Source organism: Bradysia coprophila, unplaced genomic scaffold (genome assembly GCF_014529535.1).
Source record: "Bradysia coprophila strain Holo2 unplaced genomic scaffold, BU_Bcop_v1 contig_232, whole genome shotgun sequence".
NCBI classification, from domain to species: domain Eukaryota; kingdom Metazoa; phylum Arthropoda; class Insecta; order Diptera; family Sciaridae; genus Bradysia; species Bradysia coprophila.
The window spans coordinates 3,136,918-3,164,459 of NW_023503493.1; the positions used below are offsets into that span (position 1 = coordinate 3,136,918).

Sequence of the window (27,542 nt, forward strand, 5' to 3'; positions counted from 1 at the left end):
CAGCACGACATAACATTATGTTACACGTAAATAACATCACATCCAAATATTCAGGCGCCAGTTCCCCATCCAACGACCTCTTCACATCACCGAAATTGAATCATTATCCAAAATTATCGGATGCTGATTCGGAAGCGATTTAACCGTTAAATACTTCACCGCAGTACTTTGTCAAATGCCATTGTGTGTATAAATACCGATCCCTTAACCCGTAAAATTCTCTATGAAATCCGATTTTATGTACTAAACTGCAAGAGTCAAAATCTTTTGTCCCGAAAATAAAAAATCTCCAAAAAAAAATTACAATTGTTGCAGGTCCTTTTATTATTATTATTGGTTCTCACGATCCTTTTTTTTCCTCTCTCTTTCGACAAAACAAAAATAAACCATAACTTACACACTCTGACAGGTAAATACCAACAACATCGCTCTAATCACATATTGCTACTTCTGCCGAGAAGTTTTTTTTTTACAAAAATATGTGAAAAAATCACAAGGGCGTTTTTATTAGTTGTTTACATTGCACGGACAAAAAACTGTTTTTTATCGTAAAATTGGCATTATGAAATTGATATTGAATTTATGAGTAAATATAGGGTTGGGACTGGAGAGATCGTATAAAAAAACATGTTGGAAGAGGTAAACGCAACAGTTTGTTAGTTTTATGGATTAATTAATGTCAGTTGGGGATGACAGTCTCTCTTGTGGAACTCAAAGAGTAGTCTAAAAATGAGTTGCGCTTATTTTCGCGAATCCTCTCTTAAACATTTTTAAGTTAGAAAATTCAAGATTTTTTGAGGATTTCAAGAATAACAAATGCATGTTTACCAAGGAGAGTAAATAGGAAATTCCGAGAAAAGCCAAAGTTCACACGACTTAGAATTTACCATTTATCTCCAAGGACACATGATTTTTTCACCCATGCATGGCGTGAATAACCGGTTTTATCCACGAAACAAATAAATTAATTTTCAAAACCAAAACAAAAAAACAGTTTCAAAGAGAAAAAAAAACTCTTGTTCAGCCCAAAGTCCGGAGGCTGCTATGTCATCTCGCACGCTGTTGAGTTTTAAAGTATTTTGACTTCAGTATATGATTAATAAATTAAATTAAATAATTAAGGGGTCAAAGTTTCCGAATTAATTTTTTTCTTGGCCCTAACGAACCGGTAATAACCGGCTTTACTGTAAAACTTCAAACTCGGATATCTCTGTTAAATCGAAATATTAAGTGGTCCCAACGGTTTCTGAAACTTTGATAAAATACCTAAAACTTATAAAAAAAAACTTTTTTTTGTCAAGGAACTTGAACTGCCCGGTCTATAGAGTATTCCTGGAAAAGTGGCCTTAAAAAAACCGCTAACTTTGAGACTCATTTCCCTGGCCATTTCTTATTCAATTTTAACGCTTTTTGGAAAGGTAATTTCATACCATACCAACGATAGCTGGCCCAGCTCTAACATATCAAAGAATCGGGCACCACAGCTCTATAGGAAGCACCAGTCTTGGCACCAGTACTTTTCCCACAATTTTTGTTTTCACAAGCGTTTCGAACGATTTGGACGATTTTTACTCAAGAAACTACAAGACCTTTGTATAATGTGCAACCATATGACTGGGTCTGAGCCTTCCCAAATGCATCCCATAGCTAGAACTCAAGAAAAACTAGCATTTCTAGCAATTTTTTGTTGTCTCCTCTAGTTTTGAGGAAAGATTTATGTATTTGCATGTCAGTTCCTACAATTCCATCACTTTGACTGGTCATCCTTCCCTGTGCTAGAACTCTAGGATGGTGAGCACTTCAATCTGTTTTTTCGAACTTTCTTCTGGATTGCATCACTGCGAAAGACCTATCTTCTACCCAAAACTAGAGCTAATGAAATCACGGTGCACGGATGAAAATAATCATTAAAATTGTGGAGTTTCTTTTGGGATTTGCTAGAGTGGCAAACATGTATGTGGAGTGGACTGCTCAACCTTTCATAAACGACAAGCGTATCGTCACATAACGAGTGAATCTGGTACCCGTTTTGCTTAACGTACTGCTTAGTGTTACGAACAAAAAATCTTTTACTTCATTTTTGACACAATATTTCCGTCATCGTTATCGATAACAGATGGATAGTCGAAGAATAGTATTGATAGCCCCTTAGTTGTTCGCCTGTTTCAAATCATGTGGGGAACAAATCTGCCGTAATTTGGATAAAAAACAATTTCCAGTGGAAATGACAATGAATGAGAATCTAGTTCCTCAATGCAAAATAATAATTCTCAGAACCTGATCGATTTCAATTTTCTATAAAAAAAAAATCAGAGAAAAATCACAGCGCCCTTTTCACCTGGATTTGAATAAATTCAAATTTATTTCCTTTTAAATGCAACCGAGTCCTTAAATAACAACTCGAATGCAATATACGAGCAGAGTTACACAAAGTGTATACAGCGAATACACTCCATGTTCGGTGGAGAGCTTATTCTAATATTATATTTCCACATGAGGGGCAAAAAAAAAATGTTGAAGCAATAAATGAGTGAAGATGAATGGAACGAAAGAAAGCAAAAGTGACATGTGACAGAAATATGAAAAACTTTTGTGACATTTGACATTCTGCTGAAGAACAAAACGAATTTCATTTTGTTTGAATAGTTGAAGAGAGAGAGAGAGAGAGGGGGGAGAGGAAAAAATTGTTCTCGTTTCCGCCGGTCTGTTTATTTTAGAAACAAGAAAAAAATCGCATTGTTCGTTCCATGCCATTACGAACGGCGAATATTATGTCCAATGACTGTTCAAAATATATATGGCAAATAAACAAGAAGCAGCAGCTCTGAGTAAACATATTTTTAGAAATGTACCCGAGCCAAAGGTATCAGTGAAAAAAAAGCAGAACCGGCATCTTCCACATTAAATTGCATTAGGGTTACTGTTCAGCGTTCCCTAACAGATTTCCTGAAAAACATACACAAAAATGAATGGAAAAATGAAAATATCAATTTTGGTTTCTCACGTTAAAAACATACCAAATGCGCGATGCGTTGTTGTTGTTGTTGTACGTATATAACTCTTGTATGCAAACAACACACAAACCCCCGTGTCATACACGCGAAATTTTCTTGTGCATTGAATTTTCCGAACAAAATGTAACAATAAATTGTGCTGGGTAATGGCACGTTACAAATTCGATAATGTCCTGTTTGATTTCCACAACGCGAAATTCTTACATTACATTTTCCACTGTTGGTTGTATAGAATATGTGTGGCGTGTGTATGTACAAATAAATGGGACACTAAATAAAATGTGATGAAGAAAATCACATTTGTTGTGCGGAAGATGGGATTTATGTCACAAAAATATTTCTAATTTTATTCTGAAGCAACCAGATCCGTTTTGCTCATTATGTCGATAATAAACACGCGAAACTTTTTCCTACATACCGCCAGGCTCCTACTGTCAAATGCCAATTTTCGAGAATTTCGGGTGGCCATAATATGGAGATTGTGTTGACGATTCTTTGATTGCACAGTCGATGTTATTTCCTGCACAAAAACATCTCTAAAATCAAAAGCACACCCTCATGTGTTAACATGTTTGGTAATTCAAAAGATGTATTTTCCATTTCGTTTATAATTCGCTAGAGATACACATGCAAAAATATATGACCTCCTCCGTAGAGGTAAGTCGTATTTTCTTCACCGTGGAGTAATGGTAGAACTGACATTTTTTAACTTTCATTTTCAACTGCCAGATGCGAGGCAACGAAAGATGCAAAAAACAGGTACGACGACCCGTTCGAGCAAACATTATTCATTGCTCAGCTTAAGGTTTCAATTTTCAATTCTCAAAAAATCAATGTCTGCCACAAAATTGACGACATTATACAGTGACCCAGTGAGACTAAAAGGTCACGACAACTGGTCACGTTTTACTATTTACAATAAGAAAATGTTAAACTCAAAAAACTCATTGATCATTTTTGTTACCTACATCAATAGATGTCGCTCTTCCGTAAACTTCTCAATGAATTTCAGAGCGAACATCATGGTAACCTGTTACATACGTATGGCTATTCATCTGCTATCGAAACCAACGACGAAAACAATGACAAACTCTGGGTAACGTGGTTCTTTATATAGGAAATGCATGTTAAAAAATGTGAAGTACAAGATTTGAAATCAACCGATTGAAAATACTTTGATCGATGGAAGTAATAGACCCGATTCTAATACTGGTCCTACGCTTGCCATCTGTAACAGGTTAATGTTCCAGTTCCCACAAAGGACAGGACAGAACGAATTCCTTGGATGTTGCCACACGATTTCAATAGAACTGATCGAGTGTAGTGAATATGATAGTTCGAATGTTGAAAAAGTATTTCAACCTTGAAGGAACTCTATTGAAATGTTAGGTGCTATTACTTATAAGCGCTGGACGTTTTTTTGTTCAATGACTCAGCGAGACGACGGTGAAAAAAGGTTCATACAAATTCAGTCGATTTTAGTGATTTTAGCGATTTTAGCGAGTGTCATATATCAAGGTGTTTGACCATTGCACTGAACCAAGTACCAGAGCAAAATCTTTAATCTCTCTTCGTCACAGTAGTCAGAATTTCTGATACAATTTAAGAGGCGTCGGTGTACGACCGCAAATCCGACCACGAAAGTGTTAGCTTTCAACAGAGAATATTTTTGGTTGTAGCAGTTTGACCGGCTCTGAGAAACGTGAGCAGTTTATCATGGGCGCGCGTTAGCATAGCGCCCGTGACGCAAGTCCTATTACTAGAAAAAATTAAAAAAAAAATTTTTTGTCGTAGACTGCAGAACCATATATACAGCAAATATTGAAGTTCTACAATTCAAAGACAAATGACTCCAAATTACCATTAAAAAAACTAGGCGTCCGTACGAGTTCAACGAGCTATCACACGTTCTTGCAGCTTAAAATTTGGCCACGCAAAAAATCTTCCAAGAAGCCCCATTTCCATACATTTTGGTCAATTTCAGTACTTTAAACGAAATGAAAAAATCCTACGTTACTTTGTTAGTCCGTCCGTCCGTCCGTCCGTGTTTCCTATCTTCTAAAGTCTTCTTTAGATTTTGTTGAAATTTTGGGAGTAGATTCTAGTCGTCATTCTAAGACATTCCAGAAAAAAAAATTTGGGGGGAACCGGCCTCGTTTCGGAGCTAGGGCTTCTCGAAGTTCCCATATAGGCCACATATAAGAACACCTTTTTGTGTGTGTGTGTGTGTGGATGGGTATGGTACAACAAATTTGTTCGCTTTTGGTATTTGGTAAGCCCTGCTCGCCTCAATTTTTTCCTAAATTTAGTATTTTTTAAATTTTTTTAATTTTTTAAATTTTTTAAATTTTTAAATTTTTAAATTTTTAAAATTTTCAAATTTTTTTAAATTTTTCAAATTTTTTTTAAATTTTCAAATTTTTTTAAATTTTCAAATTTTTTTTAAATTTTTTAATTTTTTTTAAAATTTTTTGGTAAAATTTTGTTTCTAGAATTTCTTTGGTCAAATTTTTGCTGTTACAGTTTTTGCGTACAAGCGCAGAATGCGTCACCTCCAGCGATATCAGTTGTTTTGGAGGTACTTGCGTCACTTTTACTCTTTTGAGTGTTTTTGACTGATGAAAATTTCGCTAAACTGCTCACTTTTCTGGAAGCGGGTCAAACGACTACAACCAAATGTATTTTCTGTTGAAAGCTAACACTTTCGTGGTCGGAATTGCGGTGGTATATTTTCGAAAAGGGATTCTGATGGAAAGATATCATTAAAAATGAAATATGAAGCTCACAAATGTAGGCTACAATTTTAGCTAAGTACCGGTGCGTCTTAGGTTTGTAAGGTTGGTATAATACTACTGCGTCGCAAGTTTATACTGAAGAAACCAAAAGGGTTCCGTATTTTTCTGCAGGGAATTTTTGGGTCTGAAGATTTTCACAAATTTTCCTAAATTTTTCCACAAAAATATGAGAAACTTCCAAAACAGCACTTCGCGAGCTGTCAACTTCCGGCACACCTGGCATTTTTATAAGAAAAATCTAACTTGACAAAAAAAACACATAATTTTCGTTAGGTTGGATTTTCTTGTAATAAGCGTCCCAGAAGTTTACAGTTCCGCGAAGTGCTATGTAGTAACTGAACACACAAACTTGCCTCTTCATCAGTATCATTTCACTGAAACTAAAATAAAAACAAAACAAAAATCCGATCCGAACCGAGTAAATCCTAATGCCCACATTAATTTCCAACGTCTTTATCTTGTTAACCTTTGACGAAACCTAAGTAACTCGGAAAGGGGTTCTTTGCCAACTACGGATGGTATATTTCTTTTCAATTCGTTTCATCGTTTTTCCATCCAATATATGGATATACATACACGAAGCACCGTGTTTCCCATCAAACTGTTTGTCTTGTGTATGTTTTCTGGATGGCAATGGGTGCACCTATCTTAAAAAAAGAAGAAAAAAAAGGAAAAACTGGTTTTTGAAACCCTATGCTTTTTCTTCACGCCAAAATAACGTAGAAAAGAAAACCAAATAGAGCGAGAGCAGAGTGACTGAGTGTAGTATATGTACATATGGCATGCCTGTGTATATAAATTGATCCTTTAACGGATTTAGTTGATCCCGAGGATTTATGGTTTACATACTCGGTGTATGCTGTCGGATGTGTTTGGAGTGGAGTGTATTCTTAGTGTACATAATATGATAACGGATAAAGCTAAGAAATATTATATGACCAAACGTATACCTTCCAAATTGGATACACCAGCGAAAGTAAAGTAAAAGGGAAACCCATCATCCATTACAATGCAAACGAAATCCCTTTCAAATGAATGTTATGTCTGTGTACTCAATACCACTGCCACTGTGTGTGTAGTATGAATATATGGTGTATCGGGGATATTATATCGAGAATCAATTCCGAGTCACATTTACGAAAATTAAAATACATGCATGAACTCACCACTGCTCTCTATCTCTCTACATATATATACACAACACTTCAAAGATACACTATTTTTTGCCCGTACACACAACATCATGACATCCAATCCTCCCTAAATTTTTTATTTTTATTTTTGTTGTTGCCATTTTTCCTATTTTTACCAATTTTCCCATTTCCATCAATAAAAACGAAGAAGAGATAAACCCCCCCGTACGAACCATCCAATGCACACAATAAAAGGGATAATAATTTATTATCCAATTCCAATCGGTGTATACGAACTTCATTGGCTATTTCGATTCGATCGGTCAAAGAACTTTTTTGTGATACACAAAATATATGAAGCGGGAGTAGCAGGAGGAAAATTGAATGGAAATGTCGAATGAGAGGTCTTATATGTTGTATCGAAAAATGTAATAAAGAGAAGCGAAAGTAGAGCTCGCATTATGTCCTAGTGGAGTGGATGGAGTTTTATTTGATGTTTTGGTGTAGTTTTTCATTTATAAAGATGATTGTTGGGAAGGTGAAAGTACATTTATCCTGCCGACATGAACAATGGCTTATTAAAATGGGGAAACCAACTGATTTGCAAGTCTTCTTTTCCGCGTGCAACAATTTGCCACCCCTTTCAGGAGAGAAAAGATTTATCGTGCGCATGCATAATTAACTCAATCGCCTTGCGTAGGCTATAGATCGTACTAAGTTTTCAGGAATTTTGTCGAAAAGACAAATGTATCACGGTTTGTAACTCAATCTATTACTTCTTTTGATTAAACGTGTTTTCATAGATTTGATAAAAAATCTTCTCCTTCAATGGTTTTACTATTGTCGAGTTAAGTGGTTAAATGGGTAACCAGAGTTCTTTTGTCAATAACAGATGATTAGATCTAAAAGTTTTCTGCAAATTCTAAATGTATCGAGAAGAATGGCCTTGCAGTGTCAATACTTTTTACGATTTCTACAGAATTGTTGCAACGTCAAAATATCTTCCACAAATATGATCCGCGTTCAGCGATCAGCCTTCAAATTTTAGGCAGTTTTAGTGTGTTTGCTGGCTGCAAGGATGTACACATGTTTAGTCCATCATTCCGCAGAGGGCTGCTAGGAAGTTCGCGCCGCGTCATTCACAATAATTGACAGAATGACACATTTTGTATAAGGAAAATGTCACTTTGTGGGTTATTGTGAATGACACGGCGCGAAATTCCTCAACACCCCGCAGAGATTATTTGCATACTTCTAGTCGTGGTTCGGAAAAAAGCAATGGACCCTCTGCAAATTTGTAGCCTACGTTCAGGCGGAAAATATTCGTTTTATGGTGATATCTCTGTGGTAAAATCTTTTAATATTTTCCGTCGAAATGTAGGCTACAAATTTACAAAGGGTCCATTGCTCGTAAGGTGACAACTGTCAAGTTACAAATTCTTAAATTCATATGTGTAACATGACGAAATATACTTACAATTAATATTATATGACGTACTTGCTAGTAAGTTTGTTGCTTTGGAAAGTGTGATCTTTGTGGAACGAGCCGAGGGCGAATGAAGTAATCACTCAAGTCAAAACAATCACTTAAATGCAATTACAGTCCACGACATCTCAATTGTCTCACATCCTATGATTTCCACGTTTTCAATGAATTCCACACATTCCACACAGCTCACACTCTGTATCAGTATGATCCACTGTGGTTGCTAAGGTTATATATTATTAGGAGGTTGGGCCAACAGCCTTTTTTCGTGGTGGCATTAAATCAAAAATAACTCGTTGCTACTGTGATGCTGTTGCATTTCAAATTAGTTGAACTCTGCGAAGAAATCACCTAAATCATTTCGAATGAAATCCTTAATCTGAACCTTAAGATTTGACGGACTTTTCAGATTAAGGATTACATTCGAGAGTTTTGGGTCCGTGCAGTAAAGATAACTTTCCCTCACGTTTTTGAATAAAGTTATTTTATCGCATACGGTATTTGTTACTGCCAGCAACAATGTACAGATGACACCGGTCAATTTGCTATAATTGGTATGTCGAAACTGAGCCAACGTCTCGCTAGTTCATACGTCACAGCAGTTCATACGGAATTTCTCTTCAGCCAGACACACGCTGGTACCAAGATTTTCATATCAAATCATAATTTAAATGTCATCCGTGAACTGTTCATAGGATTCTAAGTTGTCCAAGTGTTGTCAAACACAATAAGTAAGTCCTTTTATACATGTAGGTTGTGAACATAACCAAACTTTGTAAAAATCAGATTTTGTAGCTTCTACATCAAGCATAATTGTACGGCAATAAACTTTTTCTTATGACCGACGCTTGATTGCTTACTTATTTCCCCTGGCTACACACTGACTAACAGGAATACATTTGCCCCTTTACCCGTGGAATCAACACTACGAAATTTATTGTGTTTGACTACACTTGGACAACTTAGAATACATGGTTAATCCCATGAACAGTTCACGGATGACCCTATAGTGTTAAAGGTTTTTCAATCACTATAAAAAGAGATGTTTGCCTATTGCGATAAAATACCTCACTGCTATAAGGCTGTATATAAGAGACTCGTACTAATACTCGTGCAAGCGCTCGTATAACGTAAACGTCTCTCAAATACAGCCTTATAGCAGTAATACACTATTTGCTCACTCCACGACGCATTATGGTTTAACCTTAATATATGAACAAAAAACCAATTGTGTGTGTATCCTCACTGAGTATAAAAGGACAGATTTTGCATTCGTTCTATTTAGTTAGAAATCATTTTCGGAACAGAATGAAATACTTTTTCGTCGTTTTACTTGCGTTTATCGCACTCCAAGTAAGTTCTACATTAATTTGAATCAGTTGACTCTTCAGTCATTTGTTCCTAGTTCCATTTGTGCGCTGGTGGAACAGGGAGTGTAATAGATTCTAGAGATTGGTCGACTGGAACATACGATTCGGAGAATGGAATAGAGGGTAATGGTTCTGAGAATGGAACTGATACTAACAGAGATGAATTGGAAGGAAATGTAGAATGTGATGGAGTTTTGGATGGAATTGTATGTGTCGTTGGCGACTTGGTAGACTCAACACTTGGATCAAAGTAAGACTTCAACGTACACTTCATGAATTGAATTTGTTACGAATCCTGTTAACGACCAAATCGATTGTTATAAAATAAAGGAAAATCGTAATTAAAACCGGTGGTTTATACTTGTTGAACATGAATGAAATGAGAAACATTGCTAGTGTCACACTGTTAGCAGCCATAAGAACATTCTTATTAAGGAACAGATTGGCGATCGAGGACCGAAGTGGTGTGCTTTTAACATTCTTCATTGTATCAGTTCGTGTGGTTTGAGCCTATCCTTACTTCATAACTAATGTCTAGTAATAAGATGACAGAATATGTGATTTAACAGTCTCTTCTCGTGTTTTATGACGTATTCTCGAATTAGATCGGCTATCCATTGAATTTAAGTGTCGTATGTCAGTTGGTGATCATTCGTAGGGAGTTCTTTTGACTTGTTTGTGTAGCATCGATGTCGGATTTTTTAGTACAGCTCAGAGCCATACAGCTAGTCCAATAGCGCGATAATTGATTTATAAATCAATCATTTACAGTACAAGTTTATTTTGTTTAGAGCTGTATCCGACCAACGTTGGTTAACTGGTACATTTGACTGATTTTAAGTTTAATTGGTCGCGCTTTTTGTCGACGTGGTGTCTCCAGTTTAATTTGTTGTCCATAAATAAATAAATAAAATAAATCACTCATACTTTCTGAAGGATCATACGAGTCAAAATATTTTCTATTCACTGAAAATATTCTTAAGGAAAATTTTGAGGGTTTCGAAAGCGTCATTCTACTCTTCTCTTTTTTTTTCATTTTCGTACCTGTAAATGCCTAGCAAAATGGAACTAATATCATCTCACAGCATCATCAATATCCACTAGGCGTTGTAGATGTTTTGCTGATTCTGCCTGCCCAACAGGAGATTCATTTAGGTAGATGTGTAGATTGCTATTTATATGAAGCCAAGGTGACATGATTGGAGATTCATGCCATAAATACAAAAAGTGTTTACGTCGGGAGGTTTCAGTTGTGCAAACTTTTTCTTTTATTGAACTACGTATATATATTGCAATTCTGTCAGCAGAATAAGGCCAACGTACGAGACATACTCGTTACTTATTTTTTAAAACCCGTACGAAGTCTTACTATGATGAATTTGTGTGCATTTTTGACTAGCCTACATTTAGGCGAGATATCAATTGAACACCTAACTTTACATACTTCTAGGGATGGTTCGGAAGGCATAGTAATGCAGTGGTCCAGACTGCACTTGTTATTGACCGCAAAAAGTATGTTACTGAGGTTTCTTAACGAAACGAATAAACAAATTTATGTGAGATCCGCTTTAACTTTCCATTAGGGGTTTGAGTGGAGCATACAAAATCGATTTTTTGCCAATGGCATTCACGATTGTCAATATATGAATACGGACTACCACATCCCTAACTATATACAATATAATAATTGCTACAATGAAAGACGTATCATGGCCCTACGTTAGTGAAGGGCCGTGAGGCAGTCCGTTCACACTGAAAAATTTGAGAATATTTTTTTCCACAGGACTAAGGAACATATATACACGAACTAGATTTTCTCCGAGTCGTGAGATGAGCCTGAATGGAAACGTCGTTCCTTGGTCTGAACACATTAAATATTTGAATGTACTGCTGGACCGAAAGTTGACCTTTGGCGAGCATGCGAAGCACATTCAGGTAAAATCACAAAAGTGCATGAGGTTGCTGTACTCCTTGATCAACAGGAAGTCGAAGTTAAGTTCGAGGAACAAGTTATTGGTTTTCAAAAGCTCATTCCGGCCGGTACTTCTGTATGCACCTACTCGGGGAGTGCCCGCTCTACGAGGATCTTCGTGATCTGAATGGTTGTGGGTTACTCATTCGTAACGGATCGCTTGACGTTAGCGGGGCACTCAGCGAGATTGGAGCGTTTGAAAAGTTGAATCAGTTTGCGGTATCGCTATTCGGCAGGAGGTCGAGGTTGATGAGAGGGGACGTGGATCCGTGAATGATGCATGTGTACGCCGTTATGTCTTCAATGTAGTTGATTGTGGGGTGAATGACCGGCGCAGGATGAGTTCAGCTGGTTGAACGGCTAAGGCCAATTCCAGACTGTATCTCGGAGAGTGGCGACTCCGCGCAATTCGAGCTAGTCGATCGGAGCTGGAAGTTCATGCTTCCATCCGAAGTGGTCTTCGATACCACCTACCCTACCCGAGGGTTAAATCGGTACCATGGGTGTTGGGAGCCCACCAGGATTGCACTATCCTCCTGGTCCCAACTATGGTTGAGGAGCCTATCCTTGGCTGAAACGTGGTGGCTGTGGTTCAAGTGCGTTTAATACGCTGGGGTACTGCTCCCGGGTGAATTGCAGTAAGGGTTGTGATAGGCCCTTGTCCCACCTTTGGCTATGCTGGTGCATGAAACACCAGCATATAAAGGTAGTCATTTGACGCGCTGATTGAGCGTATCTCAATCTACTCCTCTTAGAGAGGACGAGATGTTATGCCTTCGGGTGGGTAATCTCGTTAATCTAAAGATATTATTCTGTATGCGTCTCCCGTATGGGGTGGATGTGCCAATAGTCACTTGAAGGGGCTGCAAGTCGCCCAAAATAAGTGCCTTAAGATGGTGTCAAATAAGCCATACTGTTTCCCCACTTTGAGGTTACACGAAGACACATGTGTGAGCTTTGTTAAAGATTCAATTAAGACTCAGACGGAGAAGTTTGGTTCAAAAAGCTTGTTTTCTGAAAATCCGATGATCTCCAGCCTGTTTAGTTAAGTCTAGTGTATCTAGTCTGTTTTTATTGTATTTCGTCGTAAACGTGCTAGTCGCTCATTTCACGATGCCGTAAAGCCCCCTCATCCCGACCTTTCACCAGTTAATCCTCCTGTTTGTATAATTAAGTCTGTCAGTTGTAGTCCTTAGTTTTTAAGTTAAGTCAAATCAAGTATTAGAAAAGGTTTTTGTCCAGTTTTCCTTTCGCCTACTCGCTCCTCAGTCGCCATTTAAATAAAAAACTAACACACTAACGCTAAATTAAGTTGAAAAGCCGTTCTTAGGCTAAACACGTGCTGCAAGTAAATTTTTTTATCTGGGCGTCCAAACGAGTTCAACGAGCTATCACACGCCTCATAAGGTTAAGATTTGGCCGAGATATTAAATTTCAAAACTTGGAAATTTGTATGAAGAAATGGATTTTTATACATTTTGAAATAGATGAATTTTACCAACCTTTGTCACTTTGTTACAACGAAACTTTTGAATTTATCGGTGGATTTGGCTCAGGGTATGTCAAGGACGTAATTCTAAGAAAATGATTTGAAGAAATTTTTATAAAAGGTTATAATTTCGGAGCTATGAGCGTGTTAAGCTATTCAAGGTTCTGAAAGAACAGGTTAAGACAACTCTGAGTTGATCACGAGGGCGGTGACACACAATTGCGTCAACGGCTGCGATGTTTATATGTAAAATGGAACTTAACAAAAACAAAATTCTGAATTTTCGAGAAAAATATTTTCTTCAAGTTGATTTCTCACTCTATCTGTTTATAAAATTTGGTGTCAACCGCCTTCGTGGTTGTCTTAACCTGTTCTTTCAGAACTTTGAAGCTATTGAGCTATGGTACCTATAACTCGGAAAATACGGCAGATAGAAAGTTCGTTTAAAAGACAAATTTATAGAGATTTAGATTCTAGTCGACACATGTTTCAGAGTTTTACTAATAGGGGTAAGCCATAATGGTCCGAAAAGTTTGTAAGTATGAAAATTTCGTTAACTTTTGACATTTCTTCCATATATTTTATGTCAAAAGTCTATATTACGTCCTTGATAGTAAGTTTGCTGTTTTAGCTAGTGTTGCCAAAACAACAAACTCACAAGCAACGACGTAATATACTATTACTCACTCTACGACGCATAATTGTTTACCCTTAATATATCAACAAAAAACCAATTGTGTGTGCATGCGCTCAGTATAAAAGGACAGATTTTGTATTCGTTTTATTCAGTTACAAATCATCTTGGAACAGAATGAAATACTTCTTCATCGTTTTAATTGCGTTTATCGCATTCCAAGTAAGTTGTACAATAATTTGAATCAGTTGACTGTTACGTCATTATTTGTTCTTAGTATGTCAGCGCTGGTTTGGGAGGGGCTGGAATAGACTCTAACAGTTGGGCGAATGGAATAGACCTTATCGGCTCGTTGCCAGTGAATGTGAATATTGGAGAATGTGATGAAATTTTGGATGGAATTTTCTGTATCGTCGGCGGCGTGGTACATTCAATACTTGAACCAATACTTTGATCGAAGTAGGACTTTAACGTTAACTTCATCAATCGAATTTGTTACGAGTTATTTTAACGACCAAATCGATTGTTATAAAATAAAGGAAAATCGTAATTAGAACCGTTGGTTTACACTTCGTGAACAAAATGCTAGTGTCACATCGTTACGAGCCTTAGACCTAATTAATTCATTACTATAGTATTGAGTTATCATGGACCTATGTTAGTGAAGTGCCTTGACGCAAGTCCGTTCACACTGAAAAATTTGACAAAACGAGCCATCAGAACAGTCGGAGCGTTTGCTGCGACTGAGCCCCGTACAAACCCGTACATCTATTGCGCACGTGACCCTACTTCGTCCGTCGCCCTACTCTTACCGTAAGCCTATTGCGCCCGTAAACGTCGTAAAATTCTTATGCAATGTGTACGTCTTAAAAATTGCGCATAGCGCAATTACGAAGCCCCGTACGACGTTCCTTTCAAAAGTAACACAAACTACACTTCCCACTGATCAGTGATATTGGAATTATCATTTTCACCTATTTATATTGATTTTACAAAAATCCAAAATGGCGGCCGACGGCCATTTTGTTAGGAGGTGGAAAGTACAACGGCTGCTTTACATTCGTTAGTACCTTTCAAACAAACAAAAATTCATGAAATTCGGTTAAATTTTACTCGAGATATTAACAAAAAACACCACCTTCACTGTACGGCCGAGTAGCCACATATAAGCTCACTCCAAGAGACCTAGCTCACGCTCCGGTAAACCGAATCTCATAAACTTTTTTTCCCTGATTGGTACGGTCAATACCTATCTAATAAATCAAAATCTATCTAAATCCGTTCAAATTTGACTAACCTACAAGCAAAAAGGGATTGCCGCCCTGTACCTAGTTCACACCAAGGGGTCTAACTCACGCGTCGGTCATCCAATTTCCATAAACTTTTTTTTTGTGGATAGGTATTGTAAATACCTTTCATTTGATGTATCACTTACAAGTGTAGCCTTTAAATGGCCAGAGAAATCTTTGGAAAACGTTAAAGCACTTATGGGGCCCCAGCTCTGAAAGGGTCGACCCAAAATCGCCCATCTTCGAACTTAGCCTCACTATTTCAACTACCTTTCAGGGGAAAAAAATTGTTTGAGATCGGATTTGATTTACTCAAGATATCGACGTGACAGACGGACAGACGGACAGAAGGACAGACGGACAGACGGACAGACAAAATTTTTATTGCGGATTCGTTATCTATGAACATAGGCAAACACTTTGCCCTTACCGTCTGCTTCGAATTCCATCAATTACACACGGCATCGTAATCCTATAAGCCCCTTCGTACTTCGTACGGGGCTAAAAATTCTACGCACGAACTTTTTGACTTTTTTTTTCCTTCATTCCTACTACCCCTTGAAGTATTTTATTCCCAATCTGGGCGTCCAAACGAGTTCAACGAGCTATCACACGCCTCATAGGGCTAAGATTTGGCCGAGATATTAAATTTCAAAACTTGGAAATTTGTGTGAAGAAATGGATTTTCATACATTTTGAAACAGATGAATTTTACCAACCTTTGTCCTTTTACAGCGAAACTTTTGAATTTACCGGTGAATTTGGCTGAAATTTTCAGGGTATGTCAAGGACGTAATTCTAAGAAACTAATTTGAAGGAATTTTCGTAAAAGCTTATAATTTCGGAGCTATGAACGTGTTAAGCTATTGAGCTATGGTACATATAACTCAGAAAATATGGCAGATAGAAATTTCGGTTAAAAGACAATTTTATAGAGTTTTAGATTCTAGTCGACACGTGGTTCAGGGTTTTCACCAAATATCTACCATTTGGTAGCTATGAGCGTTTTAAGTGCTAGCTATGGCAGTCAGATAGAAACCTTGTGTAAGAGACAAAGTTATAGAGTTTTAGATTCTACTCGATGCGTGTGGCATGGTTTCCCTAAAAAGTCGCTTTTTAGTTGCGTCAAATTTTTGAATTTCGTAAAATTTTCGATTTTCATCAAATTTTTGATTTTCAACAAATTTGCGATTTTCGTCAAATTATGGAATTTCGTCATCGCTTTCCTCATCAGCTGCCATTTGTGAGGCATATCTTTTTGCGTGTCGGATCTGCAAGCGTCACCTACACCGATATCAGTTCTTTTGTAAGTGGATAACAGGACTTGCGTCACACCTCCACTGTAAGTGGTTTTGGGCGATTATCAATTACAGTCATTACAGTCATTAACACTTTCGCTCATTACTTTAAGCTTTACTTCAGCCTTAAACGTGTCCATGTTCCTAAGTTTCCGTATCCGAGAGCTGAGGCGATTGTATTCACTTATAGAAGTCTTGAGTGATGGATGATAGTTGGCAATGTGTACTTGACTTCGTCGTCTAGAAGATCGCGAGGAAATGTCTCTATTAAGTCTGATGTCAAATACTTGTTTCGTGAGTGAATTGAGCATCCGGTGGAAGTGAACTATTCTCTCCACAGTAGCCCATTGGTGAATCGGGATCAGATTGCAACTGTACAGGAAGGAGTTCTGTGTGTCTCTAGACAACCTGAAAGTTGCTTTGACGCACTTGTTTTGAATTATTTGCAATTCATCCAATTTTGTTTTGTTGTCCCGACTGTAGATCCTCCCGCAAAATGGGAACTACTGGTGTCAGTATTACTGACGTAAAAGTCGGATCTGCTTCTAAACCGAGCAGTCCCGGCCCATTCCACGAAGTTCCCTCGGGGCGTTGCAACCCCGCGGAATTTGATGCAAGTCGATCGGAGCTGGGAGTTCATGATTCCATCCGAAATGGTCATACCAACCACGTACCCTACCCGAGGGTTTGTATCGGTACCACGGGAGCTGGAAGCCCCCCGAGAACCAGAGAAACTCTCGGTATCGGGCCCAGCGATGGTTGAGGAGCCTATCCTTGGCTGAAACGTGGTGGCTGTCGGTTCAATTGCGCTTTATGCGCTGGGGTACTGCTCCCGGGGAAAGTGCAGTAAGGGTTGAGATGGGCTCTGGCCTCACCTTTGGTAATGTTGGTGCATGAACACCGGCATAAAAAGGTAGTTCTACCCGCTGATTGAGCGGTAATCTCGATCAAATCCTTTTTGGAAAGGAAGAGCTGTTAAGCTTATGGCTCTCTAATCTAAAGATATGTTATTCTGTAGATAGGGCAGCTGCTTCTTCTTTCCAATCGGGATGAATTTTCCATGTCTCCACACGAGCGAAATGAAATGTTTTTGTCTTCGATACTAACGTTGAGATCTGGTAGTCGGCTCGCTCGTCCAAAGGTCATGTAGCAGGTCTTACCAGTGTTTAGCGTCAACACATTCCGGCTCAGTCACTTGTGAAGCAAGTTGATATCACGTTGCATCATTTGTTGCATTAGTGTCCTTTAATATGGTGGCTTCTACTTTAGTGTGGTTCTGTAGTCTCTGCTCGTGCATCAAAATGGCGTTTGGTCGAATCGATTCCCATTTAATCCATTTATTTTCTAAATAAATTGTATATTTCCTTCTTTAGCACACAGCGGTGGACAGTGGTGATCATTCCGAGGATCATTCGCGGGAAATTCTTTTGACTTGTTTGTGCAACATTGATATTGGATTTTTTAGTACAGCTTCAAAGCTCAGAGCCGTACATCCCAGGCTATTATGACTATTTATAAATCAATAGTCATACTAATGAATGCGCACAGCACTTTAGAAGCCGACGAGCCAGAACATTTTGTCTTGTTTTGTGTATCATTTCTTGGGCTTTTTGTCTCACTTGCTGTTTCGGGTTTAATTTGTTGTCCAAATATAAACCTAGATATCTGGAACAGAAATTCCGTATAGGTCGATGTTGCTATTTATACGACACAATGTAAAGGTGACATGATTGGAGATTGATACCATAAATACAAAAAGTGTTTACGTCGGAATGTTTCAGTTGTGTCAACATTTTATTTTTATTGAGCTAACTACAGTTGCCGTTTAAGGTGGAATTTTGTAAGCAGAATAAGGCCAACGTACGAACCACATTTTTACTTATTTTTAAAACCCGTGCCAAGTCTTATACGTTCACTACTACGTTTTTAACACATCGAGCTCGACTCCCTGAGCAATGAGACACATTGGAAAAGGTTACTTTGGAGGACTGGCCAAGGTTTTTTGCCAATATCTGCCGAACTGTGCAGCCGACAGCATTTTTATCCCCCCCAAAATCCAGTCATTTCTCTAACTCACTTTTTCACCCCGAACGAAGTTCTGGGGGCTTATATGATGTAACCCAAATAGGATTAATTTGTGTGCTAGCCTAAATTTAAGCGAGATATCAACTGAGCATCTAACTTTCCTCCGGTGGTCCGGGCTGCACTTGTTATTGACCGAAAAAGGATATGTTAGTGAGGTAGTACTTTATTCAGCTCTAGATGTGTAATTATGACACGAGGGCCTCGTCGAGGCATACAACTTTTTGGCATGTAATTAAAGTGATAGCTATTTAATAAGAAATGATCACAAGAAAATAGGAAATGATCACTAGAAAAAGAGAAATGATCACAATTTTTTTATGATTGCAATAAAATGAGAATTTGATCACCAAAAAATAAGAATTTGATCACTAAATATATGCAATTTTACCACTAACATATGATCGTCTCGAAATAAGAAATGATCTACAATTATACGAATTTGATTACAAAAAATAAAGAAATGATCGTGCAAAATAAAAAATTTGATTGCAAGAAATAAGGATATGCTATCTATTATTCTGTTTGATTATTAGACGATGCAAGAGAAAAAAAAATTAACACCTAAGTTACCAACACCGTTCCGGCGCCCGGCTCGCATTGCGGCCCTCCGCTTCGCTACGGGGCAATGGGCCGGATCGCTCGGCGTGTTAAAACGCTTTTTATGTGCAATGAATTACACAGACTAATTATTAGACGATGCGAGAGATAAAAAATTAACTCCTAAGTTACCAACACCGTTCCGGCGCCCGGCTCGCATTGCGGCCCTCCGCTTCGCTCCGGGGCAATGGGCCGGATCGCTCGGCGTGTTAAAACGCTTTTTATGTGTATTCGTTCGGACTTTTAGTGATCAAATTCTTTACTTTTAGTGATCAAATTCTTTATTTTTAGTGATCAAATTCTTTATTTTTAGTGATCACATTTGATTTAGCGGGTGGTAGGTACTACTTGTGATCACTTCTTATTTTAGGTTGATAGAATCTTATTTCGTAGTGTTATATTTGAAAAACTGGTTGTGATCACATTCTTATTTTCCTGCAATCATTTTAATTTTCAAGTGATCAATTCTTATTTTAGATTTATCGCTTTTATTTCTTCCCCAACTTTTTATGCCACAGAGACATCTAAAGTTTGCAAATTTTGCATATTATGATGTGGCATAAACAGATCTACTAAGATTCAACATTTGGCGCCCCCGGGTGGACTTTTGGGGCGATTTTGTTTTGGATAAAATCAAATTCGTTTCGATTATTGGCCACAAATTGGGCGTTGCATGAAAATTTTGTTGTTGGCCTTTCGAATTGGACTACACAAGAGGATGTCACTGCGTGCACAGATTGGGTCAATGGAGCAAGAATTTAGTCAGCAGTACAATCAGAGCCGGATTAACCATATGGGCTTGGGGGGGCCCGGCCCACTTCTTCTTCTTCTTCTTTTTCAGCCTGTTTCTATCCACTGCTGGATGTAGGCCTCTCCAACTTCTTTCCATTTCGTACGATCCATTGCCATTTGCTGCCAGTTTGCACCTGCAATATTCTTAATTCCGTTTGTCCATCTCTCTGGTGGTCTACCTATAGCTCGTCTTTTATATGGTCGCCAGTTCATGATCTTTTTGGTCCAACGTTCGTCTGTCCTTCTTGCAATATGTCCCGCTCAGCTCCATTTCAGAGATGCTATTCTTTCCATGACATCAACGACCCTGGTTTGTTGTCGAATCTATTGATTCGTCATTTTGTCTCTGAGTGTTATTCCAAGCATACTCCGTTCCACGCCTCTTTGTGTCACTCTCAATTTATCTTCGGATGCTTTCGTTAAAGTTAACGTTTCCGCTCCATAGGTGAGCACTGGAAGGACACAAGTGTCGAAAACTTTGCGTTTCAGACTATTATTCATTTTGCTTTTGAAAATGGGTCTGAGTTTTCCGAACGCTGCCCATGCAAGACCAATCCTACGTCTTATTTCTGCAGTTTGGTTGTCCAGACCTAACTTCAGTTTATGTCCTAGATATACATAGCTGACGACTCGTTCAATGACAGTGTCACCAATTTTGATTTCTCTATCGTCCCCGATGTTGGTCATGACTTTTGTTTTCGATAAGTTCATCTTGAGGCCAACTTTGCTTGCCTCTTCACTTAACTGTTGTAGCATAAGCTGAGCCTGACCTAGATTCGCTGCTATCGGTACAATGTCATCAGCGAAGCGGAGATTGCTCAGGTACTCTCCATTTATCTTTATTCCCATTTTACTCCAGTTTAACTTCTTAAAAATACTCTGCAGATTCGCCGTGAATAATTTCGGTGAAATGGTGTCACCCTGCCTTACACATCGGCCGATTCTGAATTTCTCCGTGCTCTTATGAAGTTTTATACATGAAGTAGCATTTTTGTACACATATCGAATTGTGTTGGAGTACCTTGAGTCTACTCTACATTCGTCTGATGCGTCCAATATCGACCATGTTTCCACTGAATCGAAAGCTTTTTCGAAGTCTATGAATAGCAAGACTATGTCGATCATGAACCGAAGCGATAGCGGAGGTTCGTGACGCTAGTCGACTCCCTAAGAAAAGAAAACAACCAACGGGAGACTAAGGAACCTATATATAGGCGAACATTTTAACTTTTCCATACTGAACCAAATCAAAAAAAAATTATGTTCAAACGAAAGTGCTCGTCAATACGAGTTCAACGAGCTATAGATCATTAAAAACGGTGGTCCACATCCGGAGAAAACACCACTTGAAAACCACTTGAAATGAAGCATCTTCACACATTTTCAGCACATTCTCCATATTCGAGTTAATATAAATGTTTCGAATGTTTGCGAAAACTGCGCTCGCACTTTTGCTAAAACTTATATTAATTCAATCTTAACACTTTTTCATCGGAAAATCAATAAATTTTTTTGAAGTTTTTTACTTAATTTCTGTAAATTTAATTAAAACATTTTCATGCAAAAAACCAAAAAACACACTTAAAACACACAGCAGATGCTGAGGAAACCCCTCATACGACAATAATCATCTGCCACTTTGTGACGCATTTTTTTTGTAAAACTTTCGTTGTAAAATCTCATCGGTAAACTTCTCGTTGACATATTTCCTTGTTAAAATTTTCTTGGTAAAAATTGATTACGTTGAGGCGCAGAATGCGTCACCAAAACTGATATCAAATGTTTTGGAAGTTTGATTTTTACTACACTAGCGTCACCTTTTCTTCTTTGAGGTTTTTGTGGGATGTTGTATTCACGACACTAATCAATAAGCGTTCTCCTCACCTGCAAATGGTCGTTTGTGCTGAAACCAGATCTGAAAGCAGCTTGTTCAACAGGTTGGCAGAAATCGAACTTGTTAGTGTTCCTCTTCGTAATGATTTTCATAAACAACTTGTAGAGTGTTGACAATAGGCTTATGGGTCGGTAATTTTCCAGCTTTGTTATGTCTATTTTTTTTTGCAGCAATGTAATTACCGCATTTTCCCAGGCTTCTGGTACTTCTTCCCATTGGAGACATTGATTAAACAAAGCCGTGATTGCCTTTAAGAAGGAGGCTCCACCTAGTTTAATGGCTTCCACTGGAACAAAAATAGTGGGAGGTTGTTGGATCGCGAACGGTGCTTTCTACTCGGTAATAGTTACAAATCAGAGTCGTCGTGGAAATTATAGAGAAAATCGAATTGGCACTGATTTGTGTAAAAAAAGAGTGTTCATCAGAATAAAACATAGAGGTGAAAAGGGCAACACGTCCGAATTAAAGTGTTTCATTCTCCGTCCTAATGCCCTGCCCAATGCCCACAATTACAAAGATCTGACTGGTAGCCAGATCGACTGTTGAACAATTCAACAATTATAGGTCGAAAATTGTTCATCCAGGACGATAATATCGCCTACAGTGAATAATTTTAAAAATATTGTCTGGACGATATTATCGTTCAAAAAACGATTGAATCGTTTTTTGGACGATATTATACTTCTAAAAAATTTCATGGTTATTTTGTTGGAATTTCACGGATTCCAATCCGGACTTCTAATAAAACTCAGATGTTCACACTTTGAACGTTTATTAAAGATTGAGTGGTTCTATGAACAAAGCATCGTATTTATCGTACCTAATTCTAAGTCTACTACGTTAATATTCATTTCATTAGGGTACTATTCTAGTGTGTCTCCTCGAGTGTTCGACTTGACCGAGTTATATTAATTGTATAACTCCAACACTCCCACTCAATTCATGTAACTCGTACATGAATCCAATACTCCCACTTAACTTTCATGTTGTCGGCTCCCACTGAATTCGTAATGTGGACCATTGTCTTTATTTCACCATCGACTCGACCATTGACTATCGACTCGACCATAGACCATTGTACCGCATCGACCATTTGTACTGCATCGACCACTTTATTGCTTGTGAGATTGGACTGCTCACCCAGTTGTGACTAGCTCCTCAGACGAAATCCACGTCATACTTGGAATTTACCGCCACTGAGGGATATACTGCCCACTCAGTCATTCGCTGTTGCTACCAATGAATTCTCTGTTGCTACCCATCAACAACCCATCATGGACCTCATGCAACCATGTGAGATTTGACTACTCACCCAGTTAGCCAGTGACCATCTCCTCAGACGAAACGATGCCATATTAACCGCCATACTTGGAGTTTACTGCCACCACAGTGCGACTGCCTCCTCAGACGAAACGACATACTAACCGCCATACTTGGAATTTTACTCCACCACCGGTCTTGTAGCATAGCTACATTCGCTTGCACTTAACAGTGCCACAACTTTCCACAGATCACAATTCAATCGTACAGCGAGTGTTATTGACACCCCTTCCAGTGCAAACTGGCGCTGCAGATTAATTGCCACAGTTCAATGTGTCTGGGCCCATAACCTGTTGGAATTTCACGGATTCCAATCCGGACTTCTAATAAAACTAAGATGTTCACACTTTGAACGTTTATTAGAGAGTGACTTGTTCTATGAACAAAGCATCGTATTTATATCTAATTCTAAGTCTACTACGTTGATATCCATTTCATTAGGCTACTATTTTAGTGTGTCTCCTCGAGTGTTCGACTTGAACGAGTTATATTAGTTGTATAACTCCAACATATTTCAGTGAAATGATAAGTTGGTACGCCTGTGGCGAGATAGAAGGAACTGGTGAATGACAGTTGGTTCCTATAAGAGAGAATGGAACCAATTTTGTTTTCAGTTCTCTCACATTCTGTCCCAGAGGAGCCAACTGTCATTCACCAGTTCCCAGAGAGTTCCCAGAGAGATGCGAATTTGACGACTGGGTCGTTTCGACGGATAGAGGGAATATGTCGAATGATTTTAAAATTGGTTGAGAGAAAATGTATTGAATTCTCTCTCAAAAACCCAACTGTCATTCGACATATTCCCTCTATGCGTCGAAACGACCCAGTCGTTATATTAGCATCTCTCTGCCAGTTCCTTCCATCTTGCCACAGGCGTACCAACTTTTCATTTCTCTAGGATATTTTCGTTTTCTGTACTATATTATAGTCCAACTAAACGATAATATCGTCCAAAGCACCTAGCAGGGTAATAGATGTTTTACACGTCAAATAGAGTAGTATTTTGATACCAAAACCAATAATACCATTAGCAGCCTTAACGGTAATTTTGCAATGACATTAAGAAAAAAAAGGTATGGAAATATTCGCATGCTTCTAGGTGCTTTGTATCGTTCAAAGAAACGATACAGAAAATGATAATATCGTCCTGCGGATATTTTCATCATTTATGGTTTATCGTGCGAAGTTAAAGATTATTGCTAATGATTTTGCTCATGCATTTTCCTCTGCAGGATTTCCCAATATTTTGCAACCACCTGGTATTTCTAGAGACTTTTGAATCATTAGGTTGCATTACTAATGAAGTCAGGTGGCTCAAAAGAACTAAACCTTAAAAGCACTTTGGGCCTTGATCAATGGACCACCGTTTGTTTCTTAATAAAAATGTGGTCCCATTAACGTGATACAACGATCGCTAGCTGTTATTGCTCCTAACAGTGTGACAATAAGCAATGTTTCTCATTTAGTTCATGTTCGAGATGTATCAGAACTATAAACCACCGGTTTTAATTACGATTTTCCTTTATTTTATAAAACAATCGACTTGGTCGTTAACAAAATTCGTACAAATTCGATTTATGAAGTTAGCATTGAAGTTCTACTTCGATCCAAGTATTGAATCTACCAAGCCGTTGAGGAGACAGGTAATTCCACCCAAAACTCCATCACATTCTTCATTCATCACATACTCTGGCACGTTTTCTCTGTCACCAGTTCCATTCCTATCAGCAAACCTTAGCAGCAAACTGTCAGAATCTCTTCCTGGCAACACTTCACCAACGCTGACATACTAAGAACAAATATGATGACGTAACAGTCAACTGATTCAAATTATTGTACAACTTACTTGGAATGCGATAAACGCAAGTAAAACGATGAAGAAGTATTTCATTCTGTTCCAAGATGATTTGTAACTGAAAAAAACTGATGCAATATCTGGTCATTTATACTCAGTGCACACACCCAATCGGAGTCTTTGTTGATATATTAAGGTTAAACAATTATGCGTCGCGTACTGTGTAGAGTGAGTAATAGCATATGACGCTTGTGAGTCTGTTGTTTTCGCAAGTATGCTTTGCGGAACGAGCCAAAGGTGAGTGGAGTAACACCACAAGCCAAAACAATAACTTACAAGCAATTACAAGATTGCGCCTATTCTTGTGAATTTAAGAATTCGTAATTTGCAAGCTGTCACTTTAATGCTAACTGTCAATTTACGAATTCTTAAATTCAGAGAATCGGCATCCTGGGCCTCAATTCTCATACGTTCGTAACTTCACAGTTCTTTTCTTATGGAGTTTTATACACACAGCTGTCAAGTTACGAGAATATTTGGAGTTACGAAAGTACGAGAATCGGCGCCCTGAGCGGTGTAAATGTTGTAAAGTAATTCTGCCCTATTTTGCCACTTGCGACGCAAAATTTTTTTGGTAAAATTTTGCTTCTAGAATTTCTTTGGTCAAATTTTTCCTGTTACAGTTTTTGAGTACAAGCGCAGAATGCGTCACATCCAGCGATATCAGTTGTTTTGGAAGTATGCACAGGGACTTGCGTCACTTTTACTCTTTTGAGTGTTTTTGACTGATATCAGTTCTTTTGGAAGAATTAGTAGATTGAAAAATTTGAAAAATTTAAAAAATTTGAAAAATTAAAAAATGTGAAAATTTTGGAAGTTTTGAAAAATTTGAAAAAATTTAAAAATTTGAAAAAATGTTGACAGTTTTCAAATTTTCAAAATTTTCAGGAAATTTTGAAAAATTTGAAAAATCTGAAAATTTTGATAAATTTGAAAATTTTGGAAATTTTGGAAAATTTGAAAATTTTGATAAATTTGAAAGATTTGAAAAATTTAAAAAATTTAAAAATTTGAAAAATTTGAAAAATTTGAAAATTTTGAAAAATTTAAAAATTTGAAAAATTTAAAAATTTGAAAAATTTAAAAATTTGAAAAATTTGAAAAATTGAAAAATTGAAAAATTTGAAAAATTTAAAATATTTATTTTAAATGCGACAAAAAAGACTGCTCACAATTATGGCGCAGCCGGTAAAACATCGATCTTTTCTCAAAAATTAAAAACTACAGTAAATAAATATCATCGATCTTCTTCTTCCCTAATGTTCCCAAAATACAAGCAGCGTTACCACGTTGAATTGCGATGGAAATTCTTTGCAGAAGGTATTCTTTTGATTTTACCTCACCCGTTGCCTTTTTCATTAAAGAGCCCAATTTATCAATAAATTTCTTCGTTTCCGGACCCATGCAACCTAAAGTCTCGAAAGCAAGTGGGGTTAGCAAATAGTTTTGTTTCAAAGAAACGTAATGGTTATGCTTATGTCTCTCTGCTTTTTCAGCAATGGACCGTGCTTTCTTTGATGAATCATTAATATATGATGCAGCCATGGTATCCCGGACGGTAACATCCCACAAGAGTGATCTCCCATGACTCCATGGTATCAAAGTCATACCGTCAGGTCTTTTACCATCATCTCTTGAAATACCTGGAGGCTGTACTATATTTGGAACACCTGCACTAGAGAAAGCATAAGCGAAGGTATTCTGTCGCAGTCATCAACGGTACACTGTAATAGCATTCTTCTCGATACATTTAGAGTTTGTAGAAAACTCTCAGATCTAGTCATCTGTCATTGACAAAAGAACTCTGGTTAGAGGACCAATTTAGCTACTAAAATTTTTGGTAAAGCCATAGAAGTAGAACATTTTGCATCAAATCTATAAAAAAGAATCATAATCGTTCCTGACGCTATTGACCGTGTAGAAATGTCGCCTATCACAAAATCGATTTCTTGCCATTGAGTGGCATTCATGATTTTCAATATCTGAATACGTAACGCACTTCACAGCAAGGTTCTGAAAGAACAGGTTAAGACAACTCTGAGTTGATCACGAAGGCGGTGACACACAGTTGCGTCAACGGCTGCAAAGTTTATATGTAAAATGGAACTTAACAAAAGCAAAATTATGAATTTTTGAGAAAAATATTTTCTTTAAATTGATTTCTCACACTATCTGTTTATAAAATTTGGTGTCACCCGCCTTCGTGGTTGTCTTAACATGTCTTTCAGGACTTTGCTGCACAGAGAAATGATAAGTTGGTACGCCTGTGGTGAGATAGAATGTACAGGAGGGTGACAGCTGAATTGTATGGGAGAGAATGTGGTCGTCTGCCTCTCCCATAGCGCCCAGCCAGCTGTGGTCCTTATTAGCATTCTCGCCACATTACCCATTTTTACACTGTTTGAAGGTCATGTGATTAGAGTAAAACTACTCTTATCTATCTACACAGCCAATACTCTCGCTATGTCAGGTACTTTGGTGTCGCTAAAGTGCTTAGAGTTAAGTAAAGTTGTGCAATA

General features: G+C 37.8%; 2 long non-coding RNA genes across 2 annotated transcripts; one reads left to right on the top strand and one right to left on the bottom strand.

Moving 5' to 3' along the window:
* The first annotated feature begins 14,011 nt into the window (after nucleotides 1-14,011).
* On the top strand, nucleotides 14,012-14,449 carry LOC119075978. Its single transcript, XR_005087517.1, has 2 exons — nucleotides 14,012-14,115; nucleotides 14,171-14,449. It is a non-coding gene; the product is annotated as an uncharacterized LOC119075978 (long non-coding RNA).
* A 10,222-nt stretch (nucleotides 14,450-24,671) lies between these two features.
* LOC119075979 lies at nucleotides 24,672-25,075 on the bottom strand. Its single transcript, XR_005087518.1, has 2 exons — nucleotides 25,015-25,075; nucleotides 24,672-24,957 (listed from the first exon to the last, which is right to left on the bottom strand). It is a non-coding gene; the product is annotated as an uncharacterized LOC119075979 (long non-coding RNA).
* Between the last annotated feature and the right edge of the window lie 2,467 nt (nucleotides 25,076-27,542).